Raw genomic sequence first — 18,682 nt, forward strand, 5'->3', positions numbered from 1 at the left:
GAAAAAATTTCCTGAACAAAACACCAATGGCTTATGCTCTAAGATCAAGAATTGACAAATGGGATCTCATAAAACTGCAAAGCTTCTGTAAGGCAAAGGACACTGTGGTTAGGACAAAACGGCAACCAACAGATTGGGAAAAGATCTTTACCAACCCTACAACAGATAGAGGCCTTATATCCAAAATATACAAAGAACTCAAGAAGTTAGACCGCAGGGAAACAAATAACCCTATTAAAAAATGGGGTTCAGAGCTAAACAAAGAATTCACAGCTGAGGAATACTGAATGGCTGAGAAACACCTAAAGAAATGTTCAACATCTTTAGTCATAAGGGAAATGCAAATCAAAACAACCCTGAGATTTCACCTCACACCAGTGCGATTGGCTAAGATCAAAAACTCAGGTGACAGCAGATGCTGGCGAGGTTGTGGAGAAAGAGGAACACTCCTCCATTGTTGGTGGGATTGCAGACTGGTAAAACCATTCTGGAAATCAGTCTGGAGGTTCCTCAGAAAATTGGACATTGAACTGCCTGAGGATCCAGCTATACCTCTCTTGGGCATATACCCAAAAGATGCCTCAACATATAAAAGAGACACGTGCTCCACTATGTTCATCGCAGCCTTATTTATAATAGCCAGAAAATGGAAAGAACCCAGATGCCCTTCAACAGAGGAATGGATACAGAAAATGTGGTACATCTACACAATGGAATACTACTCAGCTATCAAAAACAACGAGTTTATGAAATTCGTAGGCAAATGGTTGGAACTGGAAAATATCATCCTGAGTGAACTAACCCAATCACAGAAAGACATACATGGTATGCACTCATTGATAAGTGGCTATTAGCCCAAATGCTTGAATTACCCTAGATCCCTAGAACAAACGAAACTCAAGACGGATGATCAAAATGTGAATGCTTCACTCCTTCTTTAAATGAGGAAAAAGAATACCCTTGGCAGGGAAGGGAGAGGCAAAGATTAAAACAGAGACTGAAGGAACACCCATTCAGAGCCTGCCCCACATTTGGCCCATACATATACAGCCACCCAATTGGACTAGATGGATGAAGCAAAGAAGTGCAGACCGACAGGAGCCGGATGTAGATCGCTCCTGAGAGACACAGCCAGAATACAGCAAATACAGAGGCGAATGCCAGCAGCAAACCACTGAACTGAGAATAGGTCCCCTATTGAAGGAATCAGAGAAAGAACTGGAAGAGCTTGAAGGGGCTCGAGACCCCAAAAGTACAACAATGCCAAGCAACCAGAGCTTCCAGGGAATAAACCACTACCTAAAGACTATACATGGACTGACCCTGGACTCTGACCCCATAGGTAGCAATGAATATCCTAGTAAGAGCACCAGTGGAAGGGGAAGCCCTGGGTCCTGCTAAGACTGAACCCCCAGTGAACTAGTCTATGGGGGGAGGGCGGCAATGGTGGGAGGGTTGGGAGGGGAACACCCATAAGGAAGGGGAGGGGGGAGGGGGATGTTTGCCCGGAAACCGGGAAAGGGAATAACACTCGAAATGTATATAAGAAATACTCAAGTTAATAAAAAATAAAAAAAATAAATAAAAAAAAAAAGACTGAAAAAAAAAATAGAATCAAAAGGTGTACACAGGGCAGCCAATCCGTAGTCAGGCTGTTCGGACTGCTGCGTTTTCGTTTTCTTGTGTGCAAAACAAAGATAAGAGTACTTTATGTGTATTAGAAAGGGGTGCCTAAAATCACAGCATATAGAACTTCACAGAAATCACGCCTCCCTTGTGACAGTTATATCATGATAGAACACGATAGTTATATCATGTGAACTCTCTTACCACCCAGGAGACATGGCTCCCTCTGTAAGGACTAATTCTGTCTCAGTTACAAATGAGGTCCTGGAGGGAAATGGAGAGTTAAAGGCAGATTTGCATTCATGTCAAAGTGGGATGGAGCAGAAGTGGTGTTCTATATGACGAGGAAAATAAAGTGCTCATTTACCAGTGTGGGGAAATTAGCTCATTGTAATGAAAAATTCCACTTATGCTAGCCTCACTTTATAAGCAAAAATAAATCAAATGGATTGACAACTTTAGTGCAGAAGAAAGTCTGTGAATGGCTGGGGTGAAAGAACTGCTTGATCGCCTTGGATTAGGGAGGATTTCCTAGAAATGTCAGAAGATGCAAAGAGAGAAAAGGAAGGGGCTGATGAAAATCTCTGTTCCAAAATGCATGGTAGACAAGATTAAAAGGCAGTGACAGATGAGAAAGGAAATAGTGTCTCACTGTGTGCAGACAAGGAAGGATTAGTGCCAGAACATTGACAAAATGCCTGCAAATCAATGAAAACAAGAAAAGTAACTTAGTTGTAAGGACAAAGGCGGTTACTGCTCAAACTACCAAAGGGAACGCTGGATGGTTGATGGATGAAGAAAGGTTCTCAATGATGGGCAATCAGAAAATTCCAAACCACAGGGGCTAACTTGCAGTTACATTAAAATTAATAAATTAATAAATGTTCAGATATCAACCATTGTTAGTTACTATCTGGGGCAGGGAATAAGACCAGCCACAAGTGGTGACTTTATAAAGGTTTATACAGTCATTTTCATAAGCTGTATAGCAATGTGAGTAGAATTTTCCATTGCACAGGAGTCCTTTTTAAATGCACACTAGAGATGGACAGAGAGATGCCTCAGCTGCTAGGAGCATGTACTGCTCTTTCCAGAGGACCCGACTTTGATTCCCAGCACCCATGTCAGATGCTTATAACTGCCTGCAATCCCAACTCTGACTCCTCTGGCTTCCGAAGGGAGCTGCGTGGTGCATATACTTACATACACACAGACATACATTCATACATACAATTAAGAATACAAAAATCCTAGAACAGGGCCTGGGGCTATCTTAGGTGGCTGGTAAACTTCTCTCACAGGCATGAAGATCTGGGTTTGGTTTACAATACTTAGGGTTTAAAAATAAATGAAGGCCACAGTAGTACGGGATTACAATTCCAGGCCAGGGGACAGAAGACAGGAGTATTCTCAGGGTTCACTGGGCAGCCAGCCTTACCTATTTGTCAGGTTTCAGGTTCAGTGAAAACTGCTTCAGAGGATAAAAGAGCTTGTTAACAACACTAATGACCTGAGTTCAGCCCCCTGGAACCAGCAGAGTAAAAAAAAAAATCAACTTCCACAAGCTATCCTCCAACACACACACACTCACACACACACACACAAATAAATAAATAAATAAATAAATAAATAAATAAATAAATAAATGTAAAACATGTTAATTTGGGCCTGACAGAGGTTCTATGGGTAAAGGATCTTATCACATAAGTTTGGTGACCTGAAATTGCTACCTAGAATCCAGTGACTCTGAATTTGATACCTAGAATCCAGTGACTCCTGTACGCTGTCATATAACCTCCACAAGTACATGTGTAATTTTCATTTAAACATGCAAGCACCCAAACACATACTAAATTGGGGTGGGCAGTGAACAAGCTGTTCTCTTGCCTCACACACCTGTACATAAGTACTCTATACCTACACGCATTCTTGTGCATATACTTGAACACACACCGACACATTTGCATTAAATGCTAGACGCTAACAGCAAAGAGAAAATAGTTTAATAGTGTTTAGTAGTTACTAGTTAAGTTGTTAATAGTGTGATTTGTACATCCAATGTTTTTTGTGCTATGGAGCTCAAAGAAGATGAATTAATTACTAAGGGTAGAGTATGAAACACAAGGGTATAAGAAATCATTATGAAAAAATAAGTTAGAGGTTTCGCCTTGTGTACTGTACAGCAATGTTTACATCTGAGAACACACAAGCAGTGCTGTGGCTTTCACGTAGATATCGTGGGTAGAAGGTTGATGAAGCGGTTAAGAAGAGCCAATGTGCAGCCACACAGTTGGTGAGGAGGGTAAACATAAGGAAGGAAATGTGAGTTTGAGGCTGGGATTATTCCCTTTAACGTAGCATAAACTGAGCATCAGAGCTGGTCAGATTCATATAATTTTTCTGCACATAAAGAACCAAACAGTTACAGATAATAATAAAAAACCATCCTAAAACAGAGACGATGGAGAAAAAGATCAACTACCTATCTTGACTTTGTAGGGAGAGAAAGGGTCTAAGATAAACCTTACTGACATCAGTTTTTTCAGATAAGTGGCTGGCCCCTTGGACAGCCCTTTCACAGTCAGTGGGTAATTGAATGTTAATTCCGCTGACCTTATTTTCCAGAGTTCCTCCATCCCCCCAGCACCCCTGGCTGTCAGGCAGCATGCCTTACATAGCTGTCAACCTAATGTTTTTCTTTTGACTGAATTTTTTTTTACCTGAAGGCATTTCAGTCCTGTAACTTCAGCAATCAATTTAGGCCCAAAGCAGCTCAGGCCACAATACCCTGGAAGCAAGTATTTGCATGCAAACTAACAGTTTAAGCACCAGGGAAATGAGCTCCATCCAAACAGACAGAATGGAGGATACTTAATACCAAATCACTGCACAGATAATTTGATGGTCCCTGAGATAGGCTCTGTGTGTGTGTGTGTGTGTGTGTCTGTGTCTGTGTCTGTGTGTGTGTCTGTGTCTGTGTCTGTGTCTGTGTCTGTGTCTGTGTGTGTCAGTGCCTGTGTCTGTGTCTGTGTCTCTCTGTGGGGGTGTCTGTATCTGTGGATGTGTGTGTGTGTGTGTGTGTCTGTGTATAACTGTTGTCTGTTTTTTGTGTGTGTATTTGTGTATGTCTGTATGTGTCTCTGTGTCTGTGTCTGTGTCTCTCTGTGTGGGTGTCTGTGCCTATGTATCTGTGGATGTGTGTGTGTCTCTGTATATCTATTGTCTGGTTTTTTTTGTGTGTATCTTTGTGTATGTCTGTGTGTGTCTGTGTGGGTGTCTATATATGTCTGTGTCTAACTGTGTGTGTCTTATTTGTTTGGGTATCTGTGTATCTGTCTGTCTGTGGGTATGTGTCTGTGTATCTGTCTGTCTGTCTTTCTGTGGGTGTAGGTATGGGATGTCTCTGTGTGTGTCTATTTGCGTATGTTGCCTGCATAGTACAGCTACATTTGTATTGCATCTTTTACAGGTGGTAAACTTTTTAAATGCTGCTTTTGTTAGTAATCCTAAACTAATGCTTTAACAAGTAATCATGAATTTCTTTTTTTATTGAATTTTTTAATTTACATTTCAAATATTGTTCCTTTTCCTGGTTTCCCAGACACAAGCCCCCTCCCCCCTCCCCTTCTTCTATAAGGGTGTTCCCCTCAACATCCAACTCCCCTTCTGCCCCCCCGCCCAACATTCCCCTACACTGGGGCTCAAACCTTGGCAGGACCAATGGCTTCTCCTTCCATTGGTGCCCATCAAGGCCATACTTTGCTACATATGCAGTTGGAGCCATGGGTTAGTCCATGTGTATTCTTTGGGTAGTGGTTTAGCTACCCAAACTGGCAGCTCTGGTTGGTTGGCATTGCTGTTCTGATGGGGTTGCAAGCCCCTTGAGCTCTTTCAACCCTTTCTCTAATTCCTCCAATGGGGATCCTGTTCTCAGTTCAGTGGTTTGCTGCTAGCATCCGCCTCTGTACTTGGCATGCTCTGGCTGTGTCTTTCAGGAGATGTTTATATCCGGTTCCTGTCAGCATGTACTTCTTATCATCATCAATCTTATCTAGTCTTGGTGGCTGTATATATATATGGACCACATATGGGGCAGGATCTGAATGGCCGTTCCTTCAGTCTCTGCTCCAAACTTTGTCTCTATATTCCTTCCTATGAATAATTTTGTTCCCCCTTTTAAGAAGGAGTGAAGCATCTGCATTTTGGTCATCCTTTTTGAGTTTCATGTGGTCTATAAATTGTATCTTGGGTAATTCAAGCTTTTCAGCTACTATTTGCTTATCAGTGAGTGCATACCATGTGTGTTTTTCTGTGATTGGGTTACCTCAATCAGGATATTTTCTAGTTCCATTCATTTGTCTATGAATTTCATGAAGTCATTGTTTTTGACTGCTGAGTAGTATTCCATTGTGTAGATGTACCACATTTTCTGTATCCATTCCTCTGTTGCAGAGCATCTGGGTTGTTACCAGCAGACAGGCAAACAGCAGCTGTACAGGGAATGTTTATTTATTTAATCATTCATATAAACACAGCTAGGAGGAGGCTGGATAGTCACCAGCTTGTCAGAGAACTTGTCCTCATCTGAGCCCTCTGGGCTCTTCCGATGCCTGCAAACAGTGGCAGGGTGGAAACAGAAGAGAAACAGGAGAAAGGAAATGGTGTTGGGTTGCAAAACATGAATAGAACAATCGACTTTGCCATTCCCAGGACAAACAGGATCCCCCTTCCCCCAGCTAGTGAGGGCATCCCTGGTACTTTTTGAAGAAGACTTGTGTCCATCTTGCTCCTGGGGAGGCTATTTACAGGTTTGTACAGTGGGCTAGTCTTATGAGCTGGCTGTCTCATTTTTATGAGGGTTCCTGGGGTAAAGCAGTTATACAATCTTGGACTAGCACACCAACTGCAGGGAAGTACAAACACCATAAAGTAGGCCATCCAGACCCATAAAGCCAGCAACACCAAGCAGTCGTGATTTAAGTTCAGCTCGAGGCTGACCTGGCTTATTACGATAAGATAGAGGAATGAATAGTGCCTGCACAGGGAGAGAGCTGGAGAGAGCTAGTGGGAAATAAATAATTCATCTGGCTCTTTCCAGAAGCCAGGAGTTGAAGGGACGAAAATACTGTTATCAGAAAAAGGACCAAAAATGCAATTGCTGGGATGTTCTTTTAAATTACTTCTCAGATTTGTTGGTTGAAGGAAATGACACCACCTTCAGCAAAATATTTGGTCTGCAATCCATCATCAACACAGAGTGGCTTGGAGATCTTAATAATGCTTTTGGTGGCAAACCAAATTTTCCCAGTGAACCTGTCAAGAAAGAGGTCCTGGGTGTGCTTATATTTACAAATGTGGCTGCTAAGCCTGGGCTTCATAGGGAAAGGGATAATTTTGAAGTAGGGTGCATATCTTCAGCTCATCAGCAGGCTAAGTAGCTGGAGACTGCCTGGATCAGAGCCAGCTTGAAGGAAATGAATGAGGGAGTTATTTACATTTAGAGGGATGCTGGCTTCCTAATTACTTCAAAGCGTTTAAAATTTTGTTTGACCCCCAGCAGCTCAGCATTGACAACTTCCTGTTCTAGAGAGGGTCATTGCATTAGTCTCTGTTCACTTGCTAGTCCTAGAAAATGACCTTTGAGTTTGGTTTTGAGAATTTGTTATATGTTTGGTGAGCATTCTGAAGAATCAGTTTTCTAAAGGCTTACCATAAGAGCTTGTGACCACCTGGATTGCCTGGGCTATGATGCATACAGGAGGCAGAAGTCCTTCTGAAACATTTGCCTTAGTAGAAATATTTGAAAGTGTCACCAACGTCAGGTTTATCATGGGTTGCTATCCCAGTCTGTTGGACTGTGGGAAGGCATTGGAACCCTCAGGAGGTGGGGCTTGGTGGGAGGAAGTTAGATTACTCATTGCCCTGTACTTGAAGGGGATATTGGAGCATCAGCTTCTCTCTCTCTCTCTCTCTCTCTCTCTCTCTCTCTCTCTCTCTCTCTCTCTCCCTCCATGTGTATGTGTGTCCTTGCTGTGTGTTTGTTGGTTTGTTGTTTGTACATTGAATAGTCTCCCTTTTACTATATGTTCTTACCATGATGTACTGTGTAACAATTTTCCCCCTAACAATCAGGGACACAAAGACAAGTTATTGTAGGATGAAACCTCATAAACTAAGAGCTAAAATAAGACTCACTTATTGATCATCTTAGCATGTTTGCCATAGTGTCAGGATACTTTTTTACATGTTGCTTATATGTGCTAGACAAAAGCGCCGATTCAGGAACTCAGGTTAGTACTGCTTACATGGGACCCCTGGTTATTTTTAAGCAGAGATATAGTAGATAAATTTTGGAGAAATTTCTAGTTAGCTGATTTAAATGATCAGAGTGGTTAATATAGACAGATATGTGTACCATGGAATGTTTACACATCTTTTAACATACCCTCCAATGTAAGCTGAAAGTCTTTAGAATTGAACCTGCAATTCTTTCATAGCTTCTAAATTTAGTAGAAGGGAGAAAACTTTGCTATTTGGATGTAAATGATAGTCCTTGCTTCCCTCAAATAATTGATTAAAGATTCATGATATTTTTTTTTCAACTGAAAGATTCATACAAACATAAGATACTTTGACTCACATTTAATTTGATTTTGGTTCCATAAGATATTTCTGTAACTATCATTTGTGTTTTAGCTTTAAAAAGTGAAACTATGCCAGATGTAATAATTTAAAAATCACTACAGTTTCCCGTTATGCCATAATCTTCCATGTGAATTCGTGATGTTAAAATATTTTGCAGAAGGGGTTAATGAACAAAATGGACCAGGCTGAACTGTAAGCTGAAATACCTTTTTTAATGTACAGAAAAGACAGTGAAGTTTGCATTTGAAGGACCATCATGACATGAACATGGACACCAGGGAGAATCTTGTTTAGCTGCATAGTTGAGGGCCAGAGCTAAGTTCTAAAGATTTAGCTCTGACCACAGACTCAGGGGTATCCACTACAGCAAGCAATGGGACATGGGTTCTTGAAGATAGTAGGAAGGCTGTTGTGTGTCTACATCCTGGGCTTCTTACACTCTCTGTACCAAGAATGCTGGAGGAAGATTGGCTGCTGAACCTCTTGGGTTTTCCCATAACAACATGCTCATCTCTTGAGGCTATCCTGGTAAGGCAAGCTGTACAGAAATCCACTCTAATTAAATACACGGGTCTCTAGGGGGAGATGCCTTCATTATAGGAGCTTATTTCAGGGAATGTAGATATGAACATATCTATACTTCAGGGAGAGACACTAGACTCTGTTTACAGCAGGCATGTGCACCATCCCTCCCCTCCCGATGCTCGTCTTATGTCTTGCTATCTGGAGAGTTGCATGGAACAAATCCCTTGGGAATAAGCACACTTTCAAAGGTATGAAATGAAACCCCCTGCAAACTCCAGTATCTTCCATGAGCTCTGGTTCCAGCTCAATGTAGCTTGAGATCCCTGTACCTTCTAACAAAGCACCTGGCCAATTAGGAGTTAGTGAGTGCCTTCTGATGACAGGGATAATGAGCATTACAGCTACCATGAAAAAGCATTACTATTTTTCTTGCAAATATAGGTTACATAGGAAAAGCGAGACAGTATGTAAGTGGACACAGTGTGGTCTTCCTCATGCTTCCTTTTAGAAATGAAAGATGATTATCTGAATTTACATGTCAAATCTGACATAGCTAGACTCAAAATTCTAAGCTGACTCATTAAACAGACTCTATACTAAAGAAGTATGAAGCTATTACTAGAAGATTCCAGAAGTGTATAGGAAGTAGCATTGTTTCTACCTCTGCTCTGTTCTATGGGAGAATTTTTCACAGATGACAAGTACCTAGGGTGCTTATGTCATCCGTATTTGCTTTCCACTGCCACTTCAGGACAAATGTGGGGAAAGAGAAACATTACTGTGTGGCTCCTGGAAAACAAGGCTACCTCTAGGTAAAATATTCAGTTACTCTAGCTCAATGATTCTCAACTGTTGAAATGTTTTTTTACTTTTATAGAATTTCTCATGTTGTGGTAACCCCTAACCACAAAATTATTCCTGTTGCTACTTCATAACTGCAACTTTGCTACTGTTACGAATCATAATGCAAATATCTATGTTTTCTGGTGGTCTTAGATGACCCCATGAAAGGGTTGCTCAAACAGCAAAGGGGTCACAACCCGTAGGTTGAGACCTACTGCTCTAAGTTTCTAGGCAGATGGCAAAAAAAAGCTAATAGCTGTGTGTAATCATACGTATAACATATAAGACTTTTTAGTTACCCAAAAGCAGACGTTGACGTCGGAGATAAATGGCATTGTGTTTAAGGCCTTATGTATCTGAGATTGGCTTCAAATGGCCTATATAGCCAAGGGTCACCTTGAACTGATGTTCCACTTCCAGAGAACTAGGAATATGTCTGTGCTTCCATCCCTAGATTCCAGGATATGTTAAGCAACCATTCCTCCAAATGAGCCATATTTCAGCCCCACAATACTTATTTTAAATTTATGGTCTTTCTATTTTGTTTCAAATAAATAAGGATATATAGGGAAAAATCCACTCATGCATTCAAAATAAAGCATCACTGTGCCGATTTCCAAGAAACATGTTGTTCTTGTTGAAATGAGAATAGCCCCTATAGGCTCATATATTTAAATGTGTGGGCTCCTGTTGGTAAAACTCTTTTGGAAGGATTAGAAAGTGTGATTTTGTGGGAGGAGGTGTATCACTGGGGGCTAGGTTTGTGATTTTAAAAGCCCACACCATCCCAGTTAGCTCTTGGTCAACCTCTCAGCTACTATGTCCATGTCATTCATGCCTACTACTGCCACAGTCCTGGTCACAATGCTCGTGGACTTTAAGTCTCTGGAACAAAAGACTATTGACTTGCTGTTATGGGTTGGCTATGAGCTTAGTCAGGATCATCTTCCCTTTTGTGGTCCAGGTGATGTGCAGAGTTTGGGGACTACTCTCTGAAGAAGATTGTCAGGAACCCATGATTACTCTGGACTTTCCTCCTACTCTTTTGGTACAATACTGTTTCAATTTGAAATGTTCCCCCAACAGGCTCACATGTTTCCAATTAGTGGTGCTATTTGGGATGCTTGTGAACCTATAGAAAGGGGACACTTGTTAGAGGGAATGAGTCTCTGTTGCTGACCTTTAGGTTTTATTCAGATCCCACTTCTTGTCTATTTTTTTCTATGAATGTGACAAGACTACTGTTCCCTGGCAGTGCTGCCATGCTTTTCCTTTCATGATGAACGATGTCCCTTCAAACAGTGATCCACTAACATAAACTCTTCCCGAAGTTGCTGCTCCTTGGGTGTCTGGTAAAAGCAAAGAGAGAAGTAGCTATTGCTCCATGAGTTGGGCTCATGTAGGGCATAAAGGGGAATGCCTTCTTGATCAACTGAGCTCTGAGTAACAAAGATGAACTAGAAAAGTTTCAAATTTAAACAAAGATCTTAAAGTTTTGCATACATTTAACTTTAATTTTAGAAATCTCACTATTTTTCTGGGTAGTATTATGAGTCCTTTTCCTCAATTAAAACAGAAAGATAAATGGGCTGTGGTGATGTACACATGTAATCCCAGACATCTAGCATCTGAGGTAGGACAGTAGTTATATATAGTGAGACTCTGTTTCAAAAAACAAACTCCAAACAAAATAAAAAAAAATCAATCAATCAATCAAGCAAGCAAGCAAGCAAGCAAACAAGACTTGCCACCATCATCAAAAAAGGACATCTTGGAAGAAATAATTCAATCAAAATAATCACTGTAAAATGGCTTTTGGTGAACTGAAGGATGAGGAAGGAAACAATCTTTCATGAGGTTGTTGAATTTCTTTTAGTACATGACTGTTGCATAAGTACATCATACTCTACTGTAGCATTCTGTTGGTACATCTGCTTTTCCTTATGTTGTGTGATCAATTAAACACATGACAAATTTAAGTTTCACTCAAAAGCCAAAGACTGGAAGTAGATTTGATTGATCCGAACATGAGTATAACCCTGAGAGTGTTTTCAGAACGATGGTAACCCAGAGTATCATGGAGGTTGGCCAGAGGAAATGTGATGATATGTGAACAATGTAACTTTGGCCACAGCATACATGTGGCCATCAGTCATAGGGCACTGTTTCTGACAGAGGTGGGCTTGCTTACTCTCCGTGATGGTCAATCTCCATTGTCAACTTGACTGGATTTAGAATTCAGAAGACTGAAGCACACCTCTTAGTGTCTCTGCTGCTGGCTCAAGAAAGGATTAACAGAGGAGGGAAAACCTTCCCTGGATGTCCAATGGATTGGTAGCCTAGATGGAATGAAAAGGGAAGAGGAGAAAGCCAGCAGAGTGCTGGTGTTTTTGCTTCTCTTCTTCCTGGACCACCATTGATGTGAGCTGCCCTGGTCCACCATTCACCATCCATACTCCACCACGATGGAATGAATCTCCTAAAACCCTGAGCTACATACAGCAAACTTTTTTTCTGTTAGGTGGTGTGTTGGGTGTTTTGGTCACAGTGAGGAAGGTAATGGATATAGTTGTGTAATTGGCAAAGCATGTCCTATTTAGCTTTCTTACTAAAATGATTTTAAAATGGACTTAGCATGTAAGAATGATTTTTATTAGTTTTTGGAGAGAAACAACAGGTCAGGCCAATTATACACAAGGGAGATGAAGCAGTTTGATGGCAGTAGTATATTTCAACAATGTCAGTAATAGGTATAGAGGGAGTCAAGGATGTGGCATGAATGTGAATTATCTTGATCCCCACCTGGTTTTTTTTTTGGTTATTGTTATTATTATATTTTTTGAGACAAGGTCTTATGTAACCAGAATGGTTCACTATGTAGCTAAATATGATCAGGAACTGTGTGTGTGAGTATGTGTACATGTGTGTATTTGTTTATATTATGTATATGTGTGGAATTTTATTTTCATATGTGTGTATTTATGTGTGAATATATGCATGTATGTATGTATATATGTTGTCTGTGTACATATGTATGTATATGTGTTGTGTATGTATATATGTATGTATGTAGGCATGTATGTATGTGTATGCTATGTGGGGGGTGTATATGCATTTCTGTTCTTCATCATGGTATGCATATGGCAGGTGGGGGTCAACCTTACATGTGATTCTTCAATTGCAGTACATGCTTTTTTTCTGACATGACCTCTCACTGGGACTCAGGACTCATTGATTTGACTGGTCTGACTGGATCATGAGCATAGGAATTCTCCTCTCTGCATTTCCACAACACTGGAATTGCATGCTGGTGTCACACAGAAGTACTTTACTGACTGTGCTATCTCCTCAGAGCTGACTGTTCTGTAAAACAAAATGTAATGAGTGAAGTAAGTGCACAGTCAAATTCTGATTGACCCAGTAGTAGAACTGGTGAATAGATGGGACTCTACTGGAGTGACAGTCTGGCTACACGCCATCCCAAAAGGAGGTTGCAGCTTCCTATTTGAGGCTATGAAGAGAGTTCAGTCACAAACCAGAGCTTTACATCTGCTAGGCAAGCAACTCTACAAACAGAACTGTGTTTCCAGCCATGACTGTTCTCATGTTAAACAAAATGACCTACCTCCCTTTCAAACAAAGGAAATCTGAGTTTCCTAGTCACTGCAACTCTCAGAGAAAGTTGAATCTGAGGTCTGGGAGTCTGGTGGACTAGACCCTCATTTGGTCTTCTTGCTACCTGGACAAATTTCTATGCTCTTTAAAGCCTTGTGTTCTTTTTTAAAAATATCTGTTAAATGTAGCTAAAAACACAAGCCTCTTTCCTGGGTAGTTCTCTCATTTGCAAACTATCACGGTGATTGCAACAGCTGCATACTCTCAATTTTTCAAGACTGACTGAGGTTTAAGTTCTGGGTAGAGGTGATCATAGCCTCAAGGGGAATCAGGCCCAAATATCTGCCCATTAGCACTGAGGTTACAGGCCCAAGGAAAAGCTGCAGAGTAGCACAGTCACCAAGCTTAGGAAGTACTCTTTTCTCTTCTCAGGGTATCCACACAACCCTGCTGAGTACACAGAGGAAGTTAGCACATAAAGGGGGCTCTGCAGCCCATTACATGGTAAAGATTGTTCCTCTAAGATCATCAGAGGTGAAATGCCAATGGGAATCTGCTTACTTCATGGAGACCCCCTGGGCCCAGCATGAATACTCTCACTTTTCATGTCCTACTAAAATGCTTGCCCATACAGGAAAGACCACTGAGTCAGATTAGAGAGCTACTTGAAAACTCTGAGCCAGAAACTCAGGTAGGACAACTAAGACTCGGGTCAAAATTCTGGAAAGCTCTTGGCTGGTGTTCTGACACTGAGCCTGGTTCTAACTTTGTGGGGAAAAGCTCAGGCAGTCTTTTGTGCCTTGGCATGCCAAGCCATTGCTCGCACCACCCTTCTCTCTGCCCTCTACCCCATTCTCAAAACTGCTGGGTCAACACTGTATTCTTGTGAGACCATACCTGCTAGAGACTCTAGCCTCCAACTCCTTTATTACATTTATGATAGAATTATAATCAATACTTGCTTTAAAATAAAAATCAGTACAGCTGAGCATACCAGTGTGCCTAATTGCCAATTAAGGAAGAAAATGCCAGAAGGCAGCAGCGCCTCACTTTTGGAGGCAGGAACCCAGACATACAAAAGTCTGCTCTCACAAAAAAGGTGTGATAAATATTCCCTGCAGGGGCATACAGAGCTCTTGTGGTTTAATGATGGGACCTGCACAGAAGACTGAAAGGGAGGCTGAGGTTGTAGGTTAGGGTCTGATAGATGAGCCAGGCAGCATGGAGCAGGACCAGTGTCCTGTTTTAGGACACATGTCCCAAATAAAGTGCTAGCCTTATTACAGGGGGAAAAGTCCTTCAAGTTCACCCTACAATGGCCTCACTGCATGCAGCAGCTGTCTGTGGGAGGTATCAGAAGGCCTCACAACAAAGACATCTGGCCCAGTTTTGCCACAGTCTCACCTCAGTGTGAGTTGTACATCTTCCCCCTACTGTTTGTTTCTTCTGCTCACTCTGCTGAAATGAAAACTCGACTTGGCAGAAACATTATGTTTCTATTCATTCTCTAGTGTGCTGGGCACAGGGAGCACCGGCCATGCCTGTTAAAGGATAACACAGTGACAATGAGGCAGAGACTGGGCACCACAGGTGCCATTTGCAGAACCAGTGGGATGCAGGCATCTGAAAATGCATACAGGCTTAGCAAACCTTTGCCGTTAATGGCTTCCAGAATACATTTTCTGCCAATGGCAGATTTGAACGGGGACATTATTCATGAGGGTGAATCATGCATTATGTGCAAATTATAGCAAAATCCAGCTAGGAGAAGAGGGACAGTGCTCAGATCAGCATCATAGTGTGACATGTTCCACAGGCATCTGGGTGCTGCCAACTTACTTATCATTGGACCTCATCACCTGTGCCAGGGGAGCATGGAGGCCACTGCCACAGCTGGAAGGTAGAAGGGGGATAGCCAGCTGGATTCTGCATTTGAAAACTCTAATGTTCTTATCTTGGGGTATACCAGGTGGGGTTGACTCCTGTTAGCCAATTCACAAGGCAGGATGGGATCATGCTGTTATTTACAAGGTCTTCTGATCAGTTCTGAAAACAATTCCGCAAGTCACAGCTGTGGGGAAGAAAGGATGGAAACAGAGAGAACACAATACAGCCAGGTCCACAGCCACTTGGCAGATAACAGCAAGGATCACTATGTGTTAGGGCCTAAACAGGGTTCTGATCAGCAATGTTCCACTGTCTTTAGTGACTTTAAGATAGTTTACATTAAGACAGAAATGATGATAGCCTTCATCCCAGGGATGGAGGAGTGGTTCAATATATAAAAAAAAAAATCCATCAACTTAATCCACCATATAAACAAGCTGGAAGAAAAAAAGAACATTATCATCTCACTATATGTGGAAAAAGCATTTGAGAAAATGCGACATCCCTTCATATTAAAAGTCACAGAGAGAGCAGGGATACAAGAGGCATCTCTAAAAACAATAAAGGTAATATACACTAAGTCAATAGCTGACATCAAATTAAATGGAAAGAAACTTAAAAATATTTCCACTAAAATTGGGGACAAAGCAAGACTACGCACTCTCCCCATATCTCTTTAATATAATACTTGAAGTGCTGGCTATGGCAATAAAACAACTAACGGCGATCAAGTGGATATAAATTGAAAAGGAAGAAGTCCAAGAATCGCTGTTTGCACATGATATGACAGTATACATAAGTGATTCAAAATTTTTACCAGAGAACTTCTACAGCTGATAAACAGCTTCAGCAATGTGCCTGGATACAAAATTAACTCAAAGAAATAGTAGCCCTCCTCTACACAATCGATAATTGGGCTGAGAATAAAAGTTAGGAAACAGTATCCTTCACAATAGCCACAAATAACATAAAATACTGTGGTGTAACTCTAAGTGAGAAGTAAAAGATCTATATGACAAGACCTGCAAGTCTCTGAGGAAAGAAATTGAGGAAGCTATCAGAAGAGGGAAAGATCTCCCATGCTTGTGGAATGGTAGGATTCACATAGTGAAAATAGCCATCTTACTAAAAAAAATCTACGGATTCAATGCAATCCCCATCAAAATTCCAGTACAAATTTATAGACCTTAAAAGAGCAATTCTCAACTTCATATGGATAAACAAAAAACCCAGGATAGCAAAAATAATCCTGGACATAAAAGAACTTCAGGAGGAATAAGTATCCCTGATCTCAAGCTTTGTTATCCCTGACCAGAGCAATAGTGATAAACCCTGCAAAGTATTGGTACAGAAACAGACACAATGATCAGTGAAATCAAATAGAAAACCCAGAATTAAACCCACACACCTATGGGCACATAATTTTTGATAAAGAAGACAAAACCATGCAATGGAAGGAAGAAAGCATCTTCAACAAATGATGCTGGTCTAATATATAGAGTAATGAAAATAGATCCATGTTTATCATCCTGCACAAAACTCAAGTCCAAGTGAATGAAGGACCTCAACATAAAACCAGGTACACTAAACATCCTAGAAGAGAAAGTGGGAAATACCCTTGAATGCTTTCATACTGGAGACAATTTCCTTAATAGAACGTCCATGGCTCAGGCTCGAAGATCAATAATTGATAACAGGACCTTATGAAACTGCAAAGCTTCTGTGAGGCAAACGACAGTCAATAAGACCAATCACCAGCCTACAGATTAGAAAAGGATCTTCACCAACTCCACATCTTATTCAAAATGTATAAAGAACTCAAGGAGTTAGACATCAACAACCCGAATAACTAAATTAAGAATGTGGTACAGAATTAACAGAATTATCAACAGAAGAATCTCAAATGGCCAAAAAAAAAAAAACACTTAAAAAGATATGTTCAATGTCCTTAGTCATGAGGGAAATTCAAATCAAAACAATTCTGAAGTACCATCAGAATGGCTAAGATAAAATACTGAAGAGATAGCGTCTGCTCACAAGGATGGGGAGCAAGTGGAAGAGTTCTTCATTGCTGCAGGAGTTCAAAATTATACATCCCTTTTGGAAATCAATTTGACAGTTTCTCAGAAAACAGAAAAATTCTACCTCAAGACCCAGTTATAACGGACGGGCATTCACCCAAAAGATGCTCCACCATCGACTGTGTTCATTGAAGCTTTGTTTGTCATACTCAGAAACTGGAAATAACCCAGATGTCCGTCGACCAAAGAATAGATAAAGAAAATGTGGTTTATCTACACATTGGAATAATCATTCAGTTATGACAAACAAAGCCATCATGAATGTTGATGGCAAATGGATGGAACTTAAGCATATCATCCTGAGTGAGGTAACCTGGTCCCAAAAGGACATGCCTGATATATCACTTATAAGGGGATATTACCCATAAAATACAGGTACCATACTGCACTCCACAAACTCCAAAGAAGCCAAACAAAAAGGAAGGCCCAAGAGAGGAAGCTTGAATCTCACTTAAAAGGTGGAATAAAAAATTCATAATAGGCAGATGTAGGGAGAAACTTCATGAGATAGGGAATGGAGAAGGGAATGGGGTTTCAGGGTCAGGTTTTTGGGTGGACAGGATAGACAGTCAGATGTGCATGAGAATTAATGAAAATCTGCAACTGATGTTGGTAGGGAGGTAGGGGGAATCTCCAGGATGAGTCAAAGACCTGGGATAAGGGAGGCACCTAAGAATCAATGGGGTGACCTTAGCTGTGACTCATAGCATCAGGGATATGATACCTGAAGGGGCCACTTCCTTTGCCCAGCAGGAAGCCCAGTGGTACGATTGGGACACCAACTCACCAACAAAACATTCCACCCCAAATTTATCCTGTCTACCAGAAGTGCAAGGAGAAGAGACTGAGGGAATGGCTAACCAATAACTGGCCCAACTTGAGACCCATCCCATGGACAAGCACCAGTCTCTCGCACTATTAATGATAATCTGTTATGCTTGCAGACTGGCTTCTAGCAAGGCTGTAGTCTGAGAGGCTCCACCTAGCAGCTGACTCAGACAGATGCAGATACCCACAGCCAAACAGTGGATGGAGCTTGTGGACTCTAATGGAAAACTAGGAGGATGGATTTTGGGCCCTGAATGGGATAGGGACTTCACAGGAAGACCAATAGAATAAACTAACCTGGACCCTTTGGGCTCTCAGAAACTGAACCAACAACCAAAGAGCATACACAGACTGAACCTAGGCCTCCCTGAACATATGTAGTAGATGTGAAGCTTGGTCTTCATATGGGTCCTGAACAACTGGAATGGGGGCTTTCCTAAAACCTGTTGCCTATATGTGGGATATGTTTTTCTATCTGGGCTGCCTTGCCTGGTCTCAGTGGCAGAGGATGTACCAAGCCTTGCAGAGACTTGATGTATCAGGGTCGGGGATTAACCAAGTGCAGCCCCCACTTGCTCAGAACAGAAGAGGAGGGGTCTGAGGGAAAAGGACTGTGGGAAGGGGCAATGAGA

The sequence above is a fragment of the Rattus norvegicus genome, chromosome 17 (assembly GCF_021556685.1).
Source record: "Rattus norvegicus strain SHRSP/BbbUtx chromosome 17, alternate assembly SHRSP_T2T, whole genome shotgun sequence".
NCBI classification, from domain to species: Eukaryota; Metazoa; Chordata; class Mammalia; order Rodentia; family Muridae; genus Rattus; species Rattus norvegicus.